Genomic DNA, 17,618 nt, shown 5'->3' with positions numbered 1-17,618 from the left:
TGCATGAGCAGCACCTTCCACCTTGCTGCACGTAAAACTCGGGGCTCAGCCAGCTGAGTAGCTCAGTCTGCTCTTCTCTACAAAACACAGAGCTGCAGCATCTCCCAGGGGAGCAGCATAAGGGATCACCCCCCTGAAAAAGCCCTTTCTCTACTGCTGGACTTGTAGCGGTGAGAAATACAAGCTGTTTTGTTAACTGGTTTAAATCACTTTCAATAGAGAAGTGCTGATTTCCGTCTGTCATGGATCTGGTCCTTTATCTCCATTGCTGTTCTGCAAAGTGAAAACAGTTGTGCCCATCTTCAAAAGCCTAAGAGGGATTTTTACGGAAGAAAAGGTGGTTTATGATGCTAGGTTTTAAGAATGCATGACTTTATGCTAGCAGGATCATATCTTAATTACTATGATCATTTAAAATTTCTGTAGCTGTAGGGCTTGTGAGCTCGGTTTAGAATTGGCTCTGAAACCCAAGCTCTGGCATGACAGGCATGGCCCTGTACGCAATATTGCCAGCAGTCTTTCTTGGGGGCTTAGAGGTGTAATGACTGGGTGGACAGGGAGGGAAGCCCGCGCCGCAGGGTCCCCTGCTGTGCCTCCGGGAGTCACGCTGCTTCCCCAGGCTCCTTTTCCGACTGTAAAACACAAGTGCCCTCCTGGGAGGCAGGCAGGAGGGATGCCTGAGGAGCAGTCATCTGACAAATAAAAGCAGACCTGAACAGTGTGCTGGGCTTTGCATGCCACAGCAGTAGTTCAGTGCAAAAACCCAGATATATTAACATGCAAATAGAGGGTTTCTCTGGCAGCCCACTGACCAGACTGTGTGCAGCTGGGTAATATTATCCTAGATGTGTAAATACTATAATCTGGATGCCTTGGAGGAAAATTACCACCCACTTGTCCTCAAATCACAGCCTCAGTGGGTCTGCGACAGCCGTACCTTAGTAAGTTAAACCGTGACCTGACCCCGTGTTTGTCTGTCCCTCTTTCTTTCTCAATTCTGCTTCCATCACTCTTAGAAGTGATTAATATTCATGTTAAGAACTCCTTTTCTCGCTTCCAGCTGAGGTCCGACCTGTGGCTCCGGGTGAGGCCGATGCTCTGGCACCGAGGGGAGTGGAGCCTGGAGCTCTGCGTGCTGGGTGGCTGCGCAGGGTGGCTGCGCAGGGTGGCAGGCGGCTGGGTGGGCGAGCGAGCGGGGAGCCCCGGGGTGCCGGCCCTGCACGCACGCGGGGCTCGCACGGGAGCCTGCACGCAGGAGCTGTGCACGCGGGCACGGTTCTTGCTGGTTTTGCTTCATACATACATGGCCAAATGAGTTACAGTAGTCAGGGGCATGGATTAAATTTAGATTTTTATCCAAGTGAAAGCTTTAAGTCATCTCAGCAGAACATTGCTCAGCTCTATTTAGAGTTCAGGATGTTCGTTTTCATCTACTTTCCTATGAACAAGCAGAGATGTTTACTGCTCTTGATCATACAATGTGTTTGGTTTTCAATTAATATTAGATGGGCTAACTTTCCAGGAAAAAACAAAACAAAGTTGGACTTGGCTAAAAGTTGACCTCAAATGTATGGAATTTCTTAAAGGTCAACCTATTTTGCTTTGCTTGCAAAATTAATTTTTAACCAGTAATTTGATTTTGACATTTTTAATACAAGATTCTCCATTTCTGAAAATGGATGTATTTTAATATTTCTGTATTTTTCCTTTTAATTTCAGTGGCATTTAAAGATTAATGTTTAAAAAGTAAAATTCTGCTTAATGTCAGTCCAGTTGATTTACAGATTCTTTAGTTCAACTCTGCAAAGCATCCATTGTTACCTAAGCGTTACCAATTTCTGACCATCAAATTTGGTCCCCATTAGAAACGTTGGAGCTCTCTGGGGTGCTTGAATCAAAACATGAATAATGCTTGAAATATTTAAAGACCAACCCTCCTTAACGTTCCTGGGGTGAATGCTTTGACAAAATGTTAACCAGTAGGTCTCATCAGCCACCAGAATCCATGACCTGGAGTCAAGGAGCGTGTATGAAATTGGGAGGAAAAAATCCAGAGAATGTAGGGCTGCAATTCATAATAAATAACAAAATAAGTTTAGGTCCCAGTGCAACCCATTTAATGAGCAAGTGAGCTAAAATACTTTGCAGCTGAACTGCTGACTTTGTCTGATGCTGTTCCCACAGAGCTCATTAAACCTTTTTATGTAACGTTGCTGCAGCCACACTTTCCAAAAGCTTTCCTCGTTGTGCATTTCAGTTGATGTTTTCGTGTATTTTAATAATTCTTCTTTTGTCCTTTCAATTTAAAAAAGAAAAATCATGGTTCAACAACCAAAATAGCTTAATAAGGAGCGAGTGAAATATCTCGTTTCTTTTGAAGTCTAGCTCTGGTGTTTCATGTTTTAGCAGCACGAATACATCCTGGAAAGAAAAAATGCTGTGTGTTCCCAGCTTTGAGAACCTGAGCGATAAGGAGCACTGTCAAGCCAAAAACATTCAGCACAAAACCCTCCAGCAAGTCAATAAAAACAGCCACAGCCCGCTTGTTGAAAACGAACGGGTTTGGCTTTGGGCTGTTGCATGGGGAACCTCCGGCCGTAGCTCTTTCAGAAGGCTCTGCAAAGCAGCAGCTGCACCAGCTTGGTACTGGTGCGTGATGCCTGGGAAGGCTGAAGGCAGAGCGGTGCGACGGCGGGTGCTGGGTTGCTCTGCTCTGCTGCCGGGACCCCAGCACGGGCAGCTCTGCTGCCTTCCCGCGCCTCTGACAGCGCTTCCGTGCTGCTGACCGAGCTTGGGACTGTACACAGGTTCTTAATCACTTGCTGGCAAACACTGTTAAGCCTCATTAATGCAAATTAACAGATGATCTATTTTTCCAGAGTCTCAGTCTCATCACATGAACTTACGTTATACAGCAACTTCAGAAAAATCAATTTTTAGTCCTTACTGCAAATTGATTTATGGCTTTTTCTGCTGGGGGAGCTGATGGGACCGCTCAGCCCTGACCAGCCGGGTTGCTCACTCCTCCTCGCTGCCTTGTCCACTGCTGGGGCAGAAGGTGGAACTCTGACGTCAGGAACATGTCTCGAACAAAAGAAATCAGTCTTGAGATTTCTTTCTCAGAAGGTGCGTAAAGTCGTATGTACGGAAAGAAGTTAAGTATGTGTAGTGACCATTTTTGGTTGCTTTGCATTCCCTTCTCTGACGCGTTACAGTAAAGCGTGCGCGTTACAGTGAGACCCTCGGCTACGCCCAGCGTCGCCTGTCGGCCGCTGTCGAGGGGCTGCCCCGGCCGGTGCGACGGGGCTGGGGCTCGGTTTTGCACCCGTGGTGAGTGCTGGAGCTGAAGGTGATCCCAGGGCAGGGACGCAGATCTGGCAGTCGGACACGGAGCGTACTTGCCTCCGTGTCTGAGGTAGGTGAGGAGAGGGGTCATGGGCGTGTAAGAGACTGAATCTGCCCTGCTTCCCCTTGCTGGGGCCGACGCTGAGACACCCCGGAGCACTCGGCATCTGCTGGGTTCAGCCAACCTGCTGCTGGCAACGGGCAGATCTCAGCAGCTCCGCAGGGGTACGTGAGGGCAGATCGCAGCGCACTGGGAAAGCCGGAGTGGGCTCTGGTTGGGCTCTAGCTTAGGTTGAGCTGGGTGTTTGCAAGGGCTTCTGCTCTTAAAATCTAAAGGTTATTGAATATCATGGTAAGATTTTGCTCGATTTGCCTCCCTTGGGAGGGGTAGCAGCAGAAGAGTGCTGAAGCTGGTGATGATGCGAGGGCGGAGGCGATGAGCTCCCACACCTGGAAAGCCTCAGCAGTGAGGGCCTCTCACTTCCCTGGTCTCTGCTGCCTCGTGGTTATCTCGAGGACAAGAACGCTAAAGAGGGGGCTGGAAATCGTAATCACTTTACTTTAAAATGGCATGGTCTCCAGGGCTCTGACCAAGTAATTATATTTCAAACTTGAAATGAAATGTCTTGAAATGAGAATTTAAATGAATTAGCTGCATCTATCACTAGGCGCTGAAGGGGCTATTTTAATTTGAAAGCTAGGTATATTCCTGGCTTGGCACATACAGCTTAGTTACAGTCAGTTTTAACAATAAACAAAAACACAAGGGGAGAGCAGAGCCTGGCCTGGGCAGCTCTGGGATTTAAATTTTTTTTACAGGTATTGAAATTGCTTTCTAATTAATTTACTCTGACCTAATGGTATGCCTGTTGAAGGAAGTCGGTTAGCTCGATCGCTTAGCTGAGTCGTGTCATTTAACACTTAAATTTGAGGCCTGCACTGAGAGTTCAGCCCAAGCGGATGCTCCGGAGGAGGCTGTTCCTGGGCTGTGCGGCTTGGCTTTCCCCGTGTCGCGAGGCGGCCGGCCGTGCCCTGGGAGCCGGGCGCTGGGCAGAGTGGCTGGGGGGGTCTGGCCCGGGGAGTGCCCGGAGCGACTGGCAACGGCTGCTGTCGGGCTGGGTGGAGTGGCTGGCATTGCCTGAAAATAAGCCTACTGGAATATTGTAAATGCTTTTAAATGTGCTGGATTCCTAAACGAAAGGGATGAAGATTATACCTCTAGTGAAAAAGTTGTTCTTACAACTTCATGTTTCTACAACTAATATGAAATTGTTGGAGAAATACAACGGAACTTCCTGAAGAGGAGAAGAATTTTTTTAGCTGATCATGAAGCTGTGTTGATAAGCGTGCTAATTTTGCATCGAATATTTATTTAGCAGCCAAAAATGTTTTTGTCGTATTTTGAAAACCACATCATTACCTCTGTTATTTGTCCCGCTTAGAGCATGGACTGTCATGTGAAGACAGATGTGTATCTCAGGCCTGATTATAAGCTATAGCTGGCAAAACGGGGAGTGATTTAATGAAGTTTTGATACAGCTCATCAGATACTGAAATGGGAAGATGCAATATTAATTTAGAAACGCGTTATCATTTCAATTGTAGTCATTCTGAAGAGTATTAATAACAGGGGAGCTTGTGGCAGTTTGGAGAGATGATGTATTATTCTAAAGGCAAAAATATTCTTCAGAATTATGTTTCATTTGACACCTAAACATCTAGCATATTCCTATTACCACTGTGTAATCAATTTTTTGCTGTGTCTTCCATGCTTACAAAACATAATCGCTTTAGGCATTTCATGCGCTGTACTGGAGGCTTCTGAAGTGGGTAGGCAGGACAAGCTCAAAACACTAGGTTGACAACTTTTATCTTTTAATCCTCAATTCTTCTGTGGATTTAAATGTCTTGAAATTCCATTTGACAGCAGGACCTCCTTTTGCTGTGGCAAGCAAAAGAAAGATGCAAATGTCATCTAAAACTTGCTCCACCTGTGTCAGACTGTGACTTTTAATACGGATGACACTGACCACTGTTACTCTGAAAGCTGTAATCCTTTTTACACTACAGTTAGTGCCCCTGGGGAAAAAGGAGCGGCATGCTGTTCCGCATCAACAGCAGTGTAATTCTCAGCTAATATTAGAGTGGCATCTCTGCTGATGGTGGAAGATGCAGAAAGCATATATGCTGATTTTTATGACCCAGGTACAATTTAATAGAAAATTTGGCATTGGGCTTGTGCATTGATACTTGGTGATCGTGGGAAGCCACAGCCCTTGTTCCCATGACACGTGCTCAGGCTGTAGCTGCCCTGTAAGTGTGCAGCCTGAATTCCTCGTGTTGTGCAGGCGCCGAGTTTGGCCTCTGAAGAGCGGTCGGTAGGAGCTGGCAGGAAGGCAGGTGCTTGCTCTCAAAGTGTATTTGGGGCTGTCCCTGCAGCTCTGCTGCTCGAGGATTCCCCTGCTCCTCAGCCTTCTGAAATGAGACAAAAATGAATGTTCTGGAAAACAGGCTGACATGCCCTGAACTGTGCGTTGTATGGCTGAAGCATGAAAACAAATGTTTAAATGGATTCCTGGCCTAGCACGAGCAGAAGTCCTGTAATCCTGCATTTGAATTTTCAAATCCTCCCATGCTGTTGGTATGTGACCAGGTCCATTGGTGTCATCTGCTCCTTCTGCCTCTCCTGCCCACCCCAGAGGAGCAGCTGTGAAGGACCTGGGGGGTTCAGTGCCTGCCTTGGGGCTGTATGCGAGGCGGGTTTGCATCCTGTTAGTGCTTTGCTAAAACAGGCAGGCTCCCTCCGAAACCGCTGCTCAAACTTGAGCAAGCTCCAGCCTGAATAACCACTTAATTACCATAGTCTCCCGGCAGTGGTGTGCAAGCAAATTTCCCATCTAAAAGCGGAATCAAGGCAATAGTTTGTGTCTGTTCTTAGTCACATCCATTTAATCTGTAGATACTTGAAATCCTCAAACGGGCTGACTGCAGGGTAGCTCCTTCCTCATGTTTTGCAGTGGATTCCAGCCTGCTGCATTGCATGGCAATTCCGTGCCATGTGGTCAAGATGCAGAGCCGGGTCCTGGACCGTTGCTGAGCTGGTGCGGGGGTCAGGGCAGGGCTGCCGGGGCCTGCCGCAGCTCTGCCACGGGAGGAGCCGCATTGCTGGGCAAGCGGGGGCTCTCAAATGGCCACAGCAGGTAGCAAAACCAGATGTTTTCTTCTGTTTCCAGCCCAGTCTGGAAGATAGCTGTCTGGCAGCATCCCGGAAAGTTTTTGTAGGCCTTTACTCAGTCTCTGGACTTCAGCTATCCTGCATGACTTTCAACAAACCCGTTATGTTACCTAGTTGGGTTCTTGGCAGATCTGCTGGGCTCCAGCTGTTCAGATTGCCAGGCTTTCCATAATTTCCTGACACAGGCAGCAAAACAACCTTGGCTGGTTTCTCCCAGCCTGCGGGACCTGTCATTCCCCCAAGAAGGCTTACGGAGCCTGCTGGATTTTTTAGCAGAACACAGAGCTGGTGAGGACAGGTGATCGATGAGTAGTGTTTCTTCACGTGTACAGGTAGAAGTGAATCATCTCAGCTGTATCTGGTGCAGATCCCTCTTCATTTAGCAGGTTACTCAGTTTTAGAAACTGTGTTTTCTGGACTCTGTCTGCCCAGGGAATGTGCTGGAATAGATTTGAGCTTTTCTTAGGGAAGTGTGGGACTGCTCTTTCAAGCAGGATTAGTCCTTACTGACACTGGGGCTTTTGGTGTCCCTGTGGGAATACCACCTAGTGATTGGTACTTCTGAGACAGTCACTGTTGTGGCTCGGCTTCACTCCTTTCCCAATGAGCAGCGTAGTGGGCATGGGTGATGAGAGGCTTTTCGGCTCCATCAGAATAAGGGTGTTTAAAGTATCTGTCAGTCTGTCCTCAGTTCTAAGAGACTGTGAAGGACAAAGTCGCCTCTGGTGTCTGGGATGCTTTGGATTTGAGGTAAGAAGCAAGTCAAGATGCAGGCGTGGCTGAGAGAGCTCACCCTGCCTGTCCTAGGTGTAAATAAGAAAATTATTTTGTTGATTTGATGCAAATGTTCACAGAGGAAACAGTTAAGAGACATATGTCCTTGCCTCTGCCATCTTGGTGAACGAGAAATACCAGCCAGTTAAAAACGGCCAGATGCTCTGACAGCTGCCAGCAGACACCTCCTCCTTCCCTTTATGGTGTATTTTCATCATGAACAAGAATTTCACCCTTTGTGTGTATATATGTAAAAAATAACCAAGGACAAGCGAAGACAAATCTGCCATTAAAAATAAAATAAAATTCTAATTTGAGGAAATACTTCTGTAAAGTAGATATTTGGAAAAATCCTTTCCTCAAGAATTCCTTTGCTTAGTCCCAAACTGGGGCACAAAAGCGTGCTCAAACCTCAGCTTTTTCAGTGGTTTTCCCTTCTGGGGAATGTGTGCAGCTGTCCACTGAGTTATGCTTTGGCCCTAATTTGTATTTCAAATCTTTTGTATATTTGGCTGCCCCGAGTGGAAATACCGGAGCCTGCCTGTGCTGTAATGGCCAATTATGCAGTGCTGTGCCCTGGGAGGCACTGTGGGACGCGATGGCCTCGGGGACAGGCTGCATCAGCTTGTGGCATGTTCTCATGGAATAAAATCTGTAAAAAAAAAAAAAAAAATCCTTGTGCCAGACTGCTAGTTTCACCATCATTTAAATCAACAAAAGCCTTAGCTACCTCTCCAGTGCTCACTGCTCTTGCCATGTGATGGGGAAAGATAAATAATGAGGCAATATTTTACTCTTCAGGCTCTGCCACTGGCAAATGCTGCTAAATGTGTTCTGTGAATTTATGATGCTGGTGGCAGACTTCCATGGCAATCCTTGTAATTAATCACTCGGTTTAACACTGAGGAACATTTCATTGGTCTGATTAGCACCAGGTGAAGTGATTAGCACAATTAATCAGGTGCAGGGAAGGACTGGGGCTGAATTCAGACAGAAGAAACTTTTTGTTTGAAAACCGACTGGTCCCTGTTCCTAGGTGTGAGAACAGCCCGGCGTGCCACGACAGCGCTGCTTGGTGGAGCTGCAGTGCGCTGGCCTCCAGGCCAGCCATCTCGGGAGGGGGGTCCCAGGGCAGGGGACAAGGTTTGAGTAAAGTGGATCTGTGAAAAAGATCTCAAGTGTTAAAACAGGTCCGTCAGCACTGGGATCTGGGCTGGCCAAGTGACTCACGTGAGCTACTCACAAGTGTCTGTGCTTGCGAGTACCCAGAGCAAGACCACAGAAAGTTCCACAAGTCCGAAAATACTTCCTATAATGTATTCTTTAAAGATACTGTTCCTATTTTGCGCTTTATTGGCTTTTAACTGCCTGCTGTTTGACTAGGAAGGCTGTACCACCGCTAGTGAATACTTTGTGTGGCTCAATTCCCTGTAGAAGTTCTGAAGAACCCTCCAGCAGCTGGTCGTACCACTGGCTGCAGTGCCAGGCTCATGTGACGGTCCCTCTCGCGTAGCTCTGCAGTCAGTACTGGAGCTTTCTGTTCTGTCCTCACCCTCAGAATTCATCCTGTAGCTACGCATTGCATGCGTCCTTTTTAAATTGCAGCTTAAGGCCCATTTCTGTATCACGCATACACTCATGCTTAGGATTTTAGTAGTTCTAGTTCATTGTATTATAATTGGATAGCCTTGGGGAAATCACTGTCAGAACTGATAGGCTCCTAGCAATTTTTTGTATCTATTGGTGAATTACCATGTACATTTTTTCAGATGTTCATGTATTTATACATTCCCATGGCGCTGCATTTCCTTTAGAGAAATGTACTGATGAATTAGCATTGCAAGCAATGGAAAGGGACAGATTTCCTTTAAAGAAGGCGATGTGTGCAGCCTTCAGAACTGCTGAGAAGAACCGTAGAACAACTTGATAACAGTGAGAAATACCTTGAACTGTACCTCCTCTCTTACCCTGTGCTATTGCGGAGACTTGCTGCACGTTCCCAACCCGGGGTGGTCGCAGGGGTGCCTGTCGGTGGCCGTCCGGCCCTGCCTGCGGCCCGGGCTCCGCTGAAGCATTGCTGGCCTGGGGGTCACTTCGCAAGGGGATTTTCCTCGCTGGGTGATCAAGGTGGGAGGAAGTTTTTCCTGGTTATGCTCTGCTATGTGTGAGTTACACTCCCGTCTGTCACCTCTTCCCATCTCGTGTGTTCAGCGTTTCCCAACGGCAGTGGGCGAGCACGTAGCCACGCGAAGCGCGGTAGCGCAAGCATTAGTTTCTCAGGCTGGAGTTTCATTGTTACTGCTTTCACTTTGTACTAGCAGCTACTGGTTGTTACTGGTCCCCTTCGTGGTAAGAGGGAGGCTCTCCCAGGAGCAAGCAGGCAGCAGCTGCAGAGCTGTGGTGTCTTTGTCACCACATTAGAGATCTCGGCCGTGGATGGGGAGATTCATCCAGATTAAGGCAGGAAACATGTTTTCCTGGTGCATCAGATCTATCTTACGAATCCCAAGGCAGCCGGCTCTCTCCAGCAGAGTTCAGCAAATCCTTTGCTTAAATTAAACAGTCCGGTGACAGAAGGGGTGTAGGAAATGGCTCTTGCTCCCTTTAAGTTGACTGCTCAGGTTCCTTGTTTACTCAGTGTATTTGCCTTTTCCAAGGGTAAGGCCAACCGTTAATTTGGTAATTTGTGGGCCCAGCAGACTCAGAAGCTTTCAAAGGTTATTGCTCACACAGCCTTGTCTCCCAGCCCTCTGGGACACACGATGTGAGATGTGGAAATGGTGCATGATGAGGGAATGCCCTTTGGAAAAGGTCAAGCCTGCTGCCAGTTTATCACGCAGCCCTGCGAGCCGGGAAGGGGGCCGGTGGGAAATCAGAGGGAGGCAGGCGTGCTGCGCTGATGAGCGTGAGCTCGCTGGCCTGCGCTCACCGGTGACGCGGGGAGATGCTCGTGTGGGATCGGGGGAGCCCTGCCCGCACAGGCAGGCTGCCCGCGGCCCGCGCCCCGGCTGCAGCTGGTTTGGTTTAGCTCCGTGTTGGTCTCTTGGCGTGACGATGCAAAATCCCTGCCTACAGTGTTGTGGTGGCAGAAACTCCTCCAGCCCTCCTAACACAAAGCGGTTTTGTACTTATTTTAGTTCTGGCCTGTCACAGAATCACAGAATGGTCGGGGCTGGAAGGGACCTCTGTGGGTCATCTAGTCCAACCCTCCTGCCGAAGCAGGGTCACCTACAGCAGGCAAAATTAGGAAACAACAAGCTAAATGCTTTTTACATTGCCAGTGGCTATGCTCAGTTTCACGTTTCTTTTCCTGCGATACGCATAATTCTTCATTTGGAAGGGAAAATGGGACACACAAGTAGTCTGGACAACAGTAAGGAACGAGCACAGAAGCTGATTTTTAACTGTTAATAGTTTTTACCGTACCATGGTAAACACAAGCTCCTGTGTGTCTGCGCTGCCTTGCTGGGAGGTGCCGGTGGGTGCTGACTGGGGTTTGTTCGCCCTTTTGTTTGTGCAGGCTCCTTCAGATGGGGAGCGGGAAGCGCCTTGTGGGACTGCTTGGTTCTTTGATTCCATCTGCAGGTCTGCAAGGTGTTGCAGACAGCTCCACACGTGTTCTGTCTCATTCTTCGTTACAGCACAGAAATTGGTGGAACCTTCTTTGCGGCTATCAGCCGTGGTGCAGCGGAAGCCGCTGGGCAGTGGCAGTGCCCTGGGGAGAGTCAGCCCTGCGAGAGGGCCGCGTGAAGCCCCTGCGCTCTGCGTCCCGCCTTCCCCCGGCTGGGCTGCTCGGCGAGGACTGTCGCTTCACCCGGCAGAAGTCGCAGCCTGCTGCGTTAAGGCAGGCAAAGGTTTCCTTTGATCACGTTTATCACGTTTGACCTTTTTAACGTTTTCATTATTGCTATCCCCAAGTGCCTCAGTTTTGCCAGAATTGTGAAACTGTTTTAGTAAGTATTTTTGGATTACTTCTATTTGTTCCTGTTTCTGTGCAGTGAAGTTGGGCTTGGTCTTCTTTCTAACAGAGAGAACCGAGACTCTCTCACTCTCAGCTGACACGAAGAGGAGGGGAAACCTAAACAGGGAAGCTGAGAATTTGCAGCCTCATAAACAGAAGATGAGCTGAGCTCTGTCACTTGGTGCCCCTGGGTGAGCTGCTTCTGCAATAGGAAATCCTGCAGGTTCCTTCGCTCCAGCTTGCATTGGAAGGGAGCATTCGTGCAGTTTTTTCAGCTCCATTAAATAGCACAGCTGCCCAAGCAGCTAAATGGATGAGGCTAATGAACATGTGCGCGAGCTTGATGGTTCAGGAGCTAAATTGCCTGGGAGCAAGCAAAACAGAATTAGGCAAGTAAAGAACCTGATTGTTTTTCAAGTGATAAAAGATTGGCATGAATTACAGGAGGCATTAGAAATTTGGAAGATATGTAGATTTAAATGGATACATTTGTTTCAATTAAATAGAGGAGGGAATAAAATGTCTGTTCAAAAGCATCGTAGACTGAGGTTTCCATCTGATTTACTCTGATTCTTGGGCTGAGAATTAATGTCTCTGCATTTGGGGATTTTCCTTTTTGTGGTGGGGAGCCCACCCAAAACAGAGCGAGGACAGAAGAGCTCATCAGGAGCCAGCAGAACAGCTCTGACCGGTCTCTGCTCTGTAGATGTGGGCTTGAGGGTGCCGGCAGTGGGGCCAGCTCTCTTGGTGGTGGTGCGTTTTGAGGCACGCTGATGTGGGTCTCGCAAGAGCTGCCTTTTCCAGATGGGCCGATGTCAGCTGTCCAGCTTTGAAGAGGCCTTTGGTTCAGCTCAGGTACAGAGTTTGGGGGACCGGAGTACCCAGCACCTGTGTGTGAGGCGAATCCAGATGTTTCGGGGAATGGTGCTGTGCCTGCAAACCCAGCGTGCTGGTCACAGCCACCCTCGCCTCTCCTCAGGGCGTCCAGAAGGGAAGGGATGCCAAACCCAGGCGACATAGAAATCCTCACCCTTCCAATACAGTTCTCTTTCAGTGAACCTAAATCTCCCTGTTTCCTCTTTTTGAAGTTTTGTCTGTTTTTTAAACCACAATTTTAATTGGAAGTTTTATCAACTTAGTTTCCAAAGCTGGTATTGCTTTTTGTTGATTACAAGTGTTCTTCCTGCAGCCTTTGGAAAACGCAATATTTCTGTGAAGGCTTTGGAAAGTAACTCAAAGCAAATTTTGATTAAAGCTCCAAGAACAGAAACATGTGAAAAGTGTGCTGTTACAGGCAGTCTCCCCAAAGTAATCTATTTTATGAAAAACGCCAATGTGTTCATTTACACCCATTGCCCTCTGGGGCACAGACCTCTCCTGGGGGGAAGGACATTGCCACTGGTTTTGACAGACAGACAACAGACTCTAACCCCAAATTTCCCTTCCTTATGTCCCGTCCTAAAGCTCCTGACGTTCCCTGCCCGCCCCAATCCCGTGACGATTGCCTTGCAGAATGTAAATCCAGCGCTTTCGCAGCCCCAGAGCCCTTTAGAAAAATCTACTGTCAGGTTCATACAACTGCTGCCTGGTAGCTTCCTTCCCCTTCAGGTCTCAAGATTACTGTGGCATTGATTGAACAGGAGATTCACGGAGGGAAATTAAGCCTCCAGAAGATACAATAATTTAAATAATTGGCAATTTTTTTTGTGTATGTGAGAACATGAGAAATACAGAGTGTTCATTCACCGTAAATTCCTCCAGGACTGCGTTACAGAAGCAGATGAATTCTTATGAAACAAAGATTCTATTTTCATGCAAATATCCTTCAGTAATAAAATACCCAGGGAATAAAAATGACAGGAAAATGTATGATGTACAAGCAGAATTGTTTCCAAAGCAGTGTATTTTCCACGAGGCCTCAATAGCTCTCTATACTGCAGGCCATGTTAGCAGCAACGCGCAGCGCAAGATCAGGCTGTGCACGAGCAGCGCAGTGGAGAAAGCGACCGATTCTGCGGCTCACGCTGCTTTTTAACTGCAGTTTCTGTGCAGAAAGGGCCTGCTCCCATCACGTCCTGAGACAAGGAGAAGGTGGGAGGAGGGAATGGCTCTCGGGGAGCACCTGGAAGGAGGCCAAAGGCCCCAGTCCAGTTTTGAGCGTTGCCCGAATCCAGAGTGTTTCAGGTTCACTTATGGTTGCCCTTCGGGGCGGCGGTGTGAGCGCAGGCGTGGGCTCTACTTCAGGCAGCTCTGCCTTGTTGCTTAGAACCACGAAGAGGAAGGTAGCTCCTGCGTGTCAGACGTATTTAGCACTGACTTGGACTGTCCTTTTTCAGCAGAAATCGTCAGAACTACAACTCTGTCGCACCTTCGCAGCCTCGGATATGTCCCAGCATGATTTCAAGGCCAGCACATTACCCCCCTCCCTTATTTTTTCCATTTTATACATATTAATGAATATACACAGCTGTAAGTGACGGGAATGCACTCCATGCTCAGCAATCTTTCTTGACTCTTTGTACTGGGGGGAAAACACCCTCGGTGTTTCCAGATGAGCAGTTGAAGGCCGTTCACTTCTCCCTAGGCAGCTGACAAATGGCTGGAGCGTGAAGCATTCCCTGCTGCCTGAGCTAATGATTGCTTTCCAAATGGCATATGTACCGGGGGGCCGCGGGAGAAGGGGAATAATCGCAGTAAACTCCGTCTCACCAAGTGCTGTGGGTATTCATCATTTTTATTGTAGGGAAGATGAATAGATTCTGTGGTGGGTTTTGTTTCGGTGGAAGAAGTGTTTAGGAAGCTGGTGTAGTTCAAACTGGGTAATCTGGGGCTAATAAACCTTGCTGGAGCTGAAGAAGGCTTCAAAGGCCACTGCCCTGGCGAGCTGGTGAGGAGGGGTTTCTGGAGCCCGAAGCAGGGCTGCATCACCTGGGATGGGAGCGGAACAAGGATTGCTGCTGCTTGTTTTTTTCCTTTGTTCATAGCTGCGCAGTGAAGCCCTTTGATTAAAGTTCCTGTGGCACTGCTGCGGCAGACGTGCGATAATTGTGCCCTCCTCTTTACCTTCCTTGTCAGGACTGAGCTTACCTGAAACTGGGCCAGTTCACAGTCATCTCCAGCCTCTATGCTTTATGTTTTTGCTGCTGTCTCGTGCTCAGAGTTAAACTTTCAGTTGAACAGAGTTTAAATCCTTTTCTAATAGGATGCACCCCAAATGAGTAGTTATTTTCCACACAGTTTTATTTCTTGGGGGAAAAAAAAGTAGTTATTTTTTTTGTGTTGATTTTCATGCTTTGCTTGCTTGAGTAAGTAAGTAGAACCACTTCACATGGGGATACCCAGTGCTGGAACAGGACATGGGAAACTTCAGCCAGACAGGAAAATTCCTCAGAAAGCTGCGGGCATCCGAGAAGGGAATTTACAGGGGTATCTGTATGAAACTCCTGATTCAAGCTTGGGCTGTCACGAAGCTGTGTGTGTGCAGGTACCTACATAGGTACGGTTTGAGGCTTGTGGTGAGGGGAAAAACAATAAATCCCATGGAATGACCTCTTTTGAAATTGCTAAGTCATTCTGTTCCCCTGAGATGTATTTGAGTCTGAATGTTGCTTAAAGAGTACGCTATCTCAGAGAGAAACAACCCGTTAACGTGTTCTGACCACCGTGCAGTCTCATTCACTGGGCAAATGCAAAGCCTTGGAGATGCAAAAAAAATAAAAACCAACAACAACAACAAAAAAAACCAAACCCCAAACAGTTAGGCATATTTAGCACTGAGTTTGAAAAACAGCGAAGGGGGATGGATAAACTGTCCATGAGCTTTTAAACCTCGTCCTAGCTAATGTTAGTTAATTCTTTTATTTGTCAGCTGCTTGTGATCAGATCACTCTTTTCAAACTGAGTCTGTATCTCTCTTCCGAGCTGGATGTTGATCAGCCAGGGTGCTCAACGCTCTTCACCCCTTGCCAAAAGCCCTGTCGGGCCGTTAGCCGGAGCGGGTCCCGGTGGGGGCAGGCCCGCTGGGTAGTCGGAAGTGTGGAAGCGTGGGGTGGGAGTTTTCTGTACTGTTTGGATCACAAGAATCCTGTGGGTGACTGCTGGGGCTCGGGACACCGGGCCAGCCGACAGCCGCTGAGCCCTGGGGACATCGCTTGCCTTGGGTAATCGCCACGGATTCGCGTTTGGGGGGCTTCACCCGCCCCTGCAGGGCCCGAGTCCGAGCCCAGCGGCTCTCGGCTCCCCGTGCCGCTGTGCGTCGCGTCTCTGTCCGTTCCCTTCGGTCGTTACAGGTCTGTTGCTCGGGCTGCTGGCTGTAAGCCAGGCTGTTGCACCGTTAATCAGGGTTTTCTCTGCTGTGTCTTGGGCCTTACGAGCATGGTTTTAAACATTAGATGAAATGAAATTAATCAATGTATAAATTAATTACCGAAAATTATTTAGCCTCAGAGGCTGAAGCAGGGATGTGTGAGAAAGAAACCTAAATGTCAAAATTAAAATCTCAATTAAATTTTACAAATAATGGATAATTACAGGGCTTTTTTCTTTTTTATGTTCATATTAAATTGTAAGGAATTATTAGATATTTAACTGACATTTATCCAGATAGCCCACAGCAAGTTAGGTAGCAGTTACATGCTGCAATAAATGTCAGCATTTAAAAATTAATTGCTGTGCTATCTAACTTGCTGTGGGCTGCCTCGTTAAATATTAATGGGATGTCTAAAAATATGTTATGAGCTGAAAGGATTATTTGGGTATGGGATGGCAGCGTTACAAGGCCTGGAGGGGAAGCTGTGTTTGAGCATCACCAGTTCCTAGGGATCTCTTCCTGGCGAGGCAGCGGCCGGAGGGAGCCGGCTCCGGCAGGAACGGGGTCCTCGGAGAGACCCAGCGTGTGCGGAGCGCGGAGCCTTGCTGCTCGGGGAGCGGGGCCTGGCAGCGTCTGCTCGGCGTGCGAGGGATCCTTCGGCTCCTGTGAGAATGCGTTACAGGAAACCAGTCCTTGCAGAGAGAGGTCACCTTTTCAGCAAGGAAGCAGTTTTTTTTTTTTTTTCCCCCCACCTGGAGAAGAAGCAGGAGCTGTGGGGTCCCTCGAGACCCTGCTGCTGGATGGGGAGCAGAGCAGTTCCCACCCGACTGCAGCCCTGGCCCAGATTCTGCAGCTACTGTGGCTTCCGTGAATGCTGGCAATGAGATGCTGAGGAAGGAAATACCAGAAAATTAGAAGCTGAGACCTAGTTCTGCCTGTTGTACCCTCACTGAGGACTTGGGAAGAAAACTAAACGTCGCATGGCTCCCCGAACAGTGCTTCACACCTCTCGTGCACCCCGAGCCCGCCCCTGTGCTCTGGCTGGGGAGCAGGCGGGTGGGAGGGTGGTGGGGGCACGGCCCCCGCTGTTCCCTTCCATGCGGAGATCATACACGGTGGGGACGGGTAAAGCTGAGCTTGGGAGGAGGGAGGTCCTGTCCACCACGAGTATTTGTATTTATTATTTATTTTGAGCAAAATGTGCTAAGTGCTTTGCAGATGATACATGTCGAAGCATCCTCGGTGTTTAAAAAGCAGTGCAAGCACTGGGAGGGAAAAGCCTTTTGCAGCTCAGTGATACCAACCGAAGGGGTGTTTTTGTTCTAACTCAGTCTGCCCTTATGAATAATGCATGCTGGTCTCCCAGAAACACAGGGTAATCAAGAATATACTGTGTCCGTGACAAACACAGTGCACATTACTGTAATAGAGCTTAGAGATCGTTCCCATTGACTCTTACTATTTAAAGCTGAGGAATGTGCGTTGTGTTTTCCCAGTCAGTCACCACTTTAATGCTTCGCTATTCCCCATACACTAATAAAGTGTTTAGAGTGAGCGAGAGCTTCTGCACGTAGAGGAAAGGACGCCCAGTCTGACTGCGGATGGGTTGTTCCCGTGGTCAGAACGTTCGGAGCGAGTCTGGGTGCCTTGCGGGGTTTTCCTGGTGAGCCCCTGTGCAGCAGGGCCGCTCACAGAGCTCGGGAAGGCTGCAGCCAGGGGCATCCCCGTCCCCGAGCCCCCTCAGCCGGGCAGCCGGCCGGAGGAGCTCTCCCCAGAAGAGCACCCACGCGTGTGCCACGCGTTGGTGGCTGCAGGGTGGATGCCACAACCCAAACAAGGAGAGCTGATGGGCGGCATCAGGCTTCTCCACCTTCATTTTGCATCTCTTGTTTTTGTAGCCGCTGAGGCAAAATACACCATGGTGTGGATTTTCAGTAAGCTGAAGCGTGTGGATCAGGTCTGCATGGATTTTGGAGAGGTGCCATCTCTGAACT

The sequence above is a fragment of the Opisthocomus hoazin genome, chromosome 17 (genome assembly GCF_030867145.1).
Source record: "Opisthocomus hoazin isolate bOpiHoa1 chromosome 17, bOpiHoa1.hap1, whole genome shotgun sequence".
Taxonomy (NCBI): Eukaryota; Metazoa; Chordata; class Aves; order Opisthocomiformes; family Opisthocomidae; genus Opisthocomus; species Opisthocomus hoazin.
This window is presented reverse-complemented; position numbering follows the sequence as displayed.